This window comes from Odontesthes bonariensis, chromosome 24 (genome assembly GCF_027942865.1).
Source record: "Odontesthes bonariensis isolate fOdoBon6 chromosome 24, fOdoBon6.hap1, whole genome shotgun sequence".
Lineage (NCBI taxonomy): Eukaryota > Metazoa > Chordata > Actinopteri > Atheriniformes > Atherinopsidae > Odontesthes > Odontesthes bonariensis.
The window spans coordinates 22272033-22279843 of record NC_134529.1 but is presented as its reverse complement, the minus strand read 5'-3'; the positions used below and the strand labels follow the sequence as shown (position 1 = coordinate 22279843).

At 39.6% G+C, this 7811-nt stretch overlaps 1 protein-coding gene across 1 annotated transcript in view; it reads left to right on the top strand.

Annotated features, from left to right (window-relative positions):
- Positions 1 to 4846: 4846 nt before the first annotated feature.
- The window catches only part of flrt2 (fibronectin leucine rich transmembrane protein 2), a 51913-nt gene continuing 48948 nt past the window's right edge, over positions 4847 to 7811 (top strand). The window contains exon 1 of the mRNA XM_075458698.1: positions 4847 to 5348. The gene's annotated coding sequence lies outside the window, so the exon portion shown is untranslated. The remainder of the gene's footprint in view (positions 5349 to 7811) is intronic.

The window sequence follows — 7811 nt, the reverse complement described above, 5'->3', positions numbered from 1 at the left end:
TTTTGCATATCAGACTACCCCAGTGCCTGTCAGAATTCCAACAGTGGCAACACTGCCAAAAAAACCCCACAAAAAACAAGCTGTTCGCTATCACTGCTGTTCCCATGGGAACGGGCCCACAGAGGGTGTGCCCGCTTCGACACTCATCTGCACAAACGGTATGCAAGCTAACTCCCTAGCATGCACAAATCAGGAGGGCAGGGGGGAGAGGCGCACAGCCTCTTTCTCCAGGAACCAGGCAGGACCCTGCTATCAGTGCGAGCGATTAGCTGGCCCCGCTTGTGAGAAGTGCCACAAGGGGAAAAAGGATCAAGACACCTGAGATGTTGGGCCTGCAGCGCTCACTTCCTCTTGTTAATAAAGACCACACATTCCCAGTGGCTGGAGCAGCAGGGGTTGGGTGAGGCTGGGGTAAGCGAAGGGTAGAGGAAGGAGAAAAACAAAAATAAAACGCCAGGCAACCTCAGCGAGCCATAGTTCATTTGTTACCCCGGAAAGTCGTTTTGACGATGACATCTGTAAAAGGATCACTTTGGTCTCTGCTTTTCTTTTCTTTTCTTTTTAGTTTTTTTTTTTCATAGCTGGCTTGATATGTCAAGTTATCCATCAGTGGGAATTAGCACCCCTCCTCACACCTCTGCTTCACTACAGGTGGCACAAACACCATATAATTAGCACAGAGTGTACCTGCATGGCTCCATGGAGGTGAATGCAAATGCACCATAGAACAGGTGTCAGTAACTGTTAACAGTTTAGCACTTCCATATGCAGTGGTGTACAAAGTGAGGTCATAACCTAGGAAATTCACATTTTTGCATTTTTTTGAGTTTTTACGTTACAGAAATGCAAAAATATATTCAAAAGTGTTAATGCAAACAATTAAGGCTACGCTAACTCATAGTGTGCATGTGCTCTTTGACTTCCCCGAAAAAATATTTCTGCGGTTTAAGTTGTGGTAAAGCGAACATTTACTGTACAGTATGGCCAAAATGCCATGAGGAATCATGATCATTCATTTGAAATTGAAAACAAACTGAAAGGTTCACCATGTGTCATTCTAACCCGAACAAGGAGTGACTTGAGCTCTTGCAGCGTATGTTTAAATGTCGGAGAACAGCTGGAAAAATAATGGTCCTCGGGCAAATGAAGTGGTCATTGCACTCAAATAACAAAGATGCGAAATATGGTTTGTTGAATAAGAAATGAGCAATTCTGAAAACTTTTCAACTCAGACCAAGCTTTAGCTTCACCATGCAATGATAATGATAAAGCTTAGAAGTAACTATCCCTTAAACCAAGGACTCTCAACACTGTCCTCTGGATGGGCTGCATATGTGAATGTAAAGGTCTGAAACATTGACTCAGACATTCAGACCTTCCAGCCAACTCCCTAGTTAAAGCCTATATCTAGATAGAAGATAAAACTGAGACAACGCATGAATGTAAGTTAATCTTAAGTGAATGTTTACAGTGAGCAAATGTACGTGCAAGTAAGAGTTGGTGCTTAAAAACTTTTTCTCTGCCGAGCTGTACGTCGCTTTCCACTTGGTAGACATTCCACCAATCCAGATGACGAGCTGTAATTAAAACATAGCAACTGCCAGAACGTACTTCGTAATATTCCAAAAACTAACACAAATGGGCTCTGAATCGCTCTTAAAGTTGGCTAAATTCCATTGTGCAATAGTATCAGTTTCAATAAAGCTCTGACCTGTAGAGATGCACGGTCTGAACAAACACTAACGTTAGCTACATTAGCAGTGCCGTGCTAATATGCACCACCATTGACAGGATAATACTCTTAAAAAAAAAAGGGATTGGACAGGGTCTACAGTTCAGATGCTAGGGTGACATGACAGTATAGCAATGAAAATATTCTTAAAGTAGCATCTTTTGTGGCTTTTCTAAAAAAGTGTTGCTGTCTTTTTCTTTTCTATACTGTCTACTTTTTCGAAACTGAAGAGGGCAGATATTTTAATACTGTTTGTAATACATTGAGTACCTCACTCAACCCCTCTTGTATTTACTTAGCCAGCAACAGAACATTTTGAGGATTTTACTAGAAGCAGAATCATTTAAAATTTGGCAGGCAACATGGCAGCACTCTACTTTTTTCTGGCGGCTCACCCTGGAAGATTGTGGCTGATCATGGGGTGAGACTGTACAAATTCTTAGCCTGAAGACTATTGATTATCCGGATCCAACACAGAAACTAGATACATTACTTAGTAGCTTGTAAAGATGGGAGACAGTTTAATTTAAAAATGCTGAACAAATGGCGGTCGACAATAAGTTTTAAAAGCAAATATTTTACACCTCCAGAAAACACTATCAAAATCATCCAGTCGTTGAAATGTTTTATGATAATGTTTTAAATATGTAATATCAGTGGCTTAAGATTAAGATTATAGGTGCTTACCTGTCACGTCTTCTATAGTTACATTGCCACATATATATATATATATATCCAACATTTTTCAATCTTTCAACATTTGTCAGCATCCACCACATTTCTATATCAGACATATTAAAAACAACATTTTTAGAAGATTTTTTCAAATCAAACTTACTATATTTCCTCAAATAGAGGCCAAAGCCTTTATTTACCTAGAATTAACAATACTTTATTTCAATGCCTCAAAAGAAAAATGTGGAACAGCTTACATAAATACTTGAGATTTGCTTCGAGCTCACTGAAAATGTTTACCTTCTGGACCGTGGAAAGAGACTGTGCTGTGTGTCAGAAAGTTAAATAAACAAAGTAGCAAACAGGCTAACAAACTATTAGCTTGGCTAGCTATTACAACACATGGAACACTTTCAGCACCATATCAAAAACAGAATTCCCTCTTGAGTTTAATTGGACAGAAACACTCCTATTCTTTATTGTGAAACACAAGCAAAGATACTGTGCAACAAGTTATTTTATTGAATTGATAAGATAAAAGTGGTCTATTTTTCTTTGTTATGCACATTGCACTTCATGAAAAATGAGTTTTCGTTTTGCTGTGTTGGTCGTTTTGTTCAGACTGTGGAGCGTTTTCAATGTATAATGACCACTAAGAAATATCACCTGATGTTTTTGTTTACTTTGCTGATTTTCTTGACACATACTTTATGTATTAGCTCATCAGGCTATTTCTTTCAATAATAAAGGCAGGCTATGCAGTTGTTTTAGTTATATCACTGTTTTATATTGACCAAATCAATCAATGAGTCAATCGATCAGAATTTCTTTTAATACCTGTAATACTTGTAAGATAAAGGTGTAGCTAAGTCCAGTAGTCTAGTAAATGAAAAAATAATATGACAGATACAAAATTGTCACTGATTTAGAAGAGGCAGGATTTTATTTTGTAAAAAAATATTTGAAACAATTTGACAAAGCTATTTTTTTCTAAGCCAAAATAAGCTAGAAAACTCAATTCCTTTTTTTTTTTAAAAAGGTGATTTTTTACCAATTTTTTTGCCTCACGATTTAAAAGCCTCAATGGAGCAAGGTGGATCACCAAAAGTCTTCAAAGTACTGTGTTGAGACAGCATCTGGGTATTTAAGGGCTCACGCTGGAAACACAGGTTCATAAGTGCGGTTCTGTAGTCTAAGCCGAAGGAATCAGAAGCTTTAAAAATCAATCAAAGGACTTAAACCTTTCTTTTTTCTTTTTTTAACTTTGGGGAGCCAAATCAGCTGCCAATGGCTACTGCCATTAGCATGTTAGAGTTCACATTGCAACTTTTTTCCAAACAAGAAGAGCAGTGGTCCAAGTGTGCTTTGTGCAACGCCTGAAGAAAATGAGTTGGATAACTGATACGAGCAGCGGTATAAGAACCAAACTAGCTTTGGAAAAATCCCTGAGAGTTCAGCCAAGCCATTGAGATCTTACTTATGATGCGTTTGTGACTTAGAAATGCTTAGAAATAATGTGTCTGGGGACATTTTACGACCTCAGGATCTCCTAAAGGCAGAGTTTGAAATACTGTTAAAAATAATTGGGGGGGAGCGAGACCAGTTTGATCCATCAGGGAAGAGTTTGCGGGTATAGAGTTTGGGGTAACATTTCAGAATTCACTGGGTTTTCCTTCACATTTGGTCAAGACAACCAAGGGCAGGGATAGCGCTCATGCTGCACGTTCTGTCTGACTCCATTTTTATGTTATAATAGCTTTTTTATAAATGCTATACAGTATCTGGGTCTACATAACTTTCCTTAAGCTATTCAAGTTTTTTAAGCTCATTAACCCAGAGTCATCTATTACCTTTCTTACTCTTAGTCTTGAGTATTATACTTGTTCTAGGGCATTACCCTAATTACCATTCAATATAATATCACAAATACATACTACAGTTGCCTTATGCAAATGAAACTATTATAATTCCCGTGGCTATGGTGACACTCTTTAATTATTTAATCCAAGTGGAGAATTCTTATCCCTGATCCAAGTCTACTAAAACTGCGGAAACGGCAGCTCAACAAAAGGAAAAAAAGGCTTCTCTCCCTGAGGAATACACCCCACTCTTTAAGTGAGCGGTAAATCTGGCACTTGGGGGTGGTTGTCCGTGTTTGTGTGTGTATTTGAGCGTGTAAATGTAAGTGTCCTCTAGTCCATAGCCTCCAGAGCTGTCAAATGTTGCCTGGCCCTGCAACATCCGTAACCCGTGACCCCTGTAACTCCTGTTTTGTTCTCGGCACTCCAGGCCCCTCAGATATCCCTCCACTTGTACTCCCCCAGATGACAGATACCCCTGTCGTCTCCGTCTCCTCCAAACTGCCCCGGTAGCCTTTGACCCCCTCAGCACCTCTGCCTCTGTGAGCGGCTGCCCTCGCATTCCAGCAAAGGAGCTGAAACCTGAGCCTGCGGTGAGCTCATCGCCTGGGCCGCGGAATCAAGAGTTAAATGATACCAAAAAACAGAGAAAAGTGAGAGAGAAGGGGGAGAGGCAGCCGCTGGAGTAAGACAGGTCTGGAACTGGTTCTGTGCGTCTGCCTCGCTGGGGCTCCTCCGGGGGTTAAGTTACACCGAAGAAAGCCAGGAGTAAGAGGAAGAAGAAACTGCTGGCGTTTTTGAAACTCTCTCTGCTTTTTTTTTTTTCGGTCTGCCTCGTTTTCCCTACTCTGGCTGTTTCTCCACGGCCTAAGCGACTGGTGCCTGCAGCTTCCTCTTGACACGGGACAGCAAGCCCGCCGCCCTCCATCCGCGCTTTCAAGTTAACGAGCCCCGTCGGTCTCGTCCTTGCGTCTGGGAGCCAGGCTGCGATGTGAGCGTAACGCCGTGAGGTCGTGCTCTTCGCTCTCTCAGCGCCTCTGTTCCTCTCTGACCCTGCGGCGACCACCAAGTGTCTTAAGATGGTAAGTGTTCCTCTTCAGATTGAGTGTGTGTGCGCACGGGGGTTTGGAGAGTTTGTGCGTCTTTGTCTCCGTTGAGGAGTAGAATGTATCTGCTCCAAAATGTCACAACTTCCAAAATGTCACAACTTCCAAAATGTCACAACTTGGAATCATTGTGATTCATGTCTCATATTGTGATGAGTAACCATTAAGATAAGTAATCACGGCAAACATAATTACTCCAATCAGCGTCTCTCTCACGCTGAGTTTGGAGGATGACTGGCTGTAAGTTGGGGAAAAAAAGAGGCTTTTTAGCCGAGAGCATCTTTAGCTGAAAGATGAACTTTTAAAACTTTTAAGAGTACCATTAGATAAACCCTTCATGCATGCATTATTCATCTCTGCCGTGTTTCTTTCTAGTTCACTGCCATTTGTTCGGCGTTTTCTCTCCCCGACCTTGTGCTTGTCTTGTCTTGTCAGCCTTTCGGGTGACAAAATCCTTCCGAGGCAGTTTTTTAAAACAGGGATGATGATTGTAAAAGGTGGCCCGCAGGAGACAATAAATAAAAGGTTGCGCACACATTATGATTATTACAATGCTTTTAATAGCACAATAAAAGTGAGCACTTTGAGAACCCCTCTCTCTGGGGTTGTTTGAAAAATTCTGTGTAAATACCAGTTTACGGTCTGAGCTATATGCCACTGGCTCTTCCTTTTCAGGCAAAAAGCCGCTAACAGCAGCTGTGAGTTACAGCTGTACCTTTCATTAATCTGAGGAAAAACAGAAATGTTTGTCTCTGTTTTTTTTTTTTGTTTTTTTTAAGGTTGTGCCATTACTTTAATAGGTGTGAAGTCCTCCGCTGCCTCTCACAGGTAAACACACCAAGCTCCTTGGAAATAATGACATCTCCATGATCAAAAGCTTTGTGGCCAGGAAAAGGTGCCCCCGAACGCACTCAATTTGCAAAGTTGTTTTATTTACGGGTTTCACCAAATCCTGGACCGTCGCTGCCGATGGATGTGATTAATGGGCAACATTACAGCATACAGAGAACAGCTACGCACACCTCTCCATCAATGTATGGCCTCCAACATTTCATTTTCTGAATACATTCACAGTGAATGTTCAGCAATAGTCTGGATTTTGCTGTAGCTTTTTTTTTCCCACCCACACTATTCATTTCAAGAATGTTACTCGACTGATTTCATCGCAGCCACTGAAGAGCAGACGGGTCAAAGGTCAGATCTATACTGAGCTAAGAGAAAATACACAAAGTTCCCAAACACTTCTATCAAAGACCTCGTTTAACACAGTCCCCATCAGATCAGATGAGCTCATCTTCAGGGACTTACAGGGAACTCATTATGGTCCACATAAAGGCAATTTAATTAGTTTCGAAGTAACACGAATTTGTTTTAGCGTATAAAGTATGCCTTCTTTACACATAATAAAAAAAAGGTGAAGGATAAATCATTTTGGTTAGGGTTGAGGTTAACTTCTAAAACATTAAGTGTTGTTTCAGTCATGCATTCCTTGCTTTTTCAGCTGTTTAACACAACTTTCTTGCTGTTTTAAAAGCCCTTTAATCCCTTTTTTTCAAGCTATTTAAAGTGTTAAAATAGTTGTAAATTCAGCTTACTTGAAGCATACTTTCAAGATTTAAGCTAGTACTCTTAGCATTTTTCTTTCACACTTTTAGTAAGTTTCTTATTTAGCAAACTATATTAATAGTTTAACTGATCATTTTTAGGCCATCGATTTTTTTTCTTATCTATTTCAACAGTTTTCCGTTAACCTACATTACCTTAATTATTTCTACAAATTATTTCATAGCCTTCTTCTTGTTAACTTAATAGCATTTAGCTAACTTTTTCTTTTTACTTCATTTCCCCTGATTACTAGGTTTTAGGTGAAATGTTTGGAAATATTAGTTTTTTTCTCACTAAATTTACATTGTTAAGAGTTTTATCAAAATGTAATCTGAAACTTTACTTCTTTGAAAAAAAAGGGCAGTTTTAATGAAGGGTACTTTCTTTGATAAATGGCTCATTTGAAAATGCTCATTGAAAAGTGCCTGAACATTTTAAGGAAAATTACAAAAATTTAATATATTTGCAATAAATAAAAAAAACAACAATTGTAACAAATGTAAAGATCACAACCTACTTTGAATGATATCTTTATCCAAATTGTAGTCACTGCTTTGAAAATAAATAGAGCACTTTGTTTTACAAAGACAGGGGAGCACTTTCAAACCAAAGTAACATCATTTTTAAGCCTACAAATTCCGTGCATCATCGTTTTCGTGTGTGAGTTCGACCAAATATGTAACACATGTGTCAGAGTGAGTGACAGCCCAACAGGCACCCTTTTGAGGCATAGGGTTTTTTTACTTTGCAAAAGTGAGCTGTGTCACCTATAACTGCTTTAGGGGACAGGCAGGTAGTACGAAACTGTTTCATACATTACGACACGAGTGACCA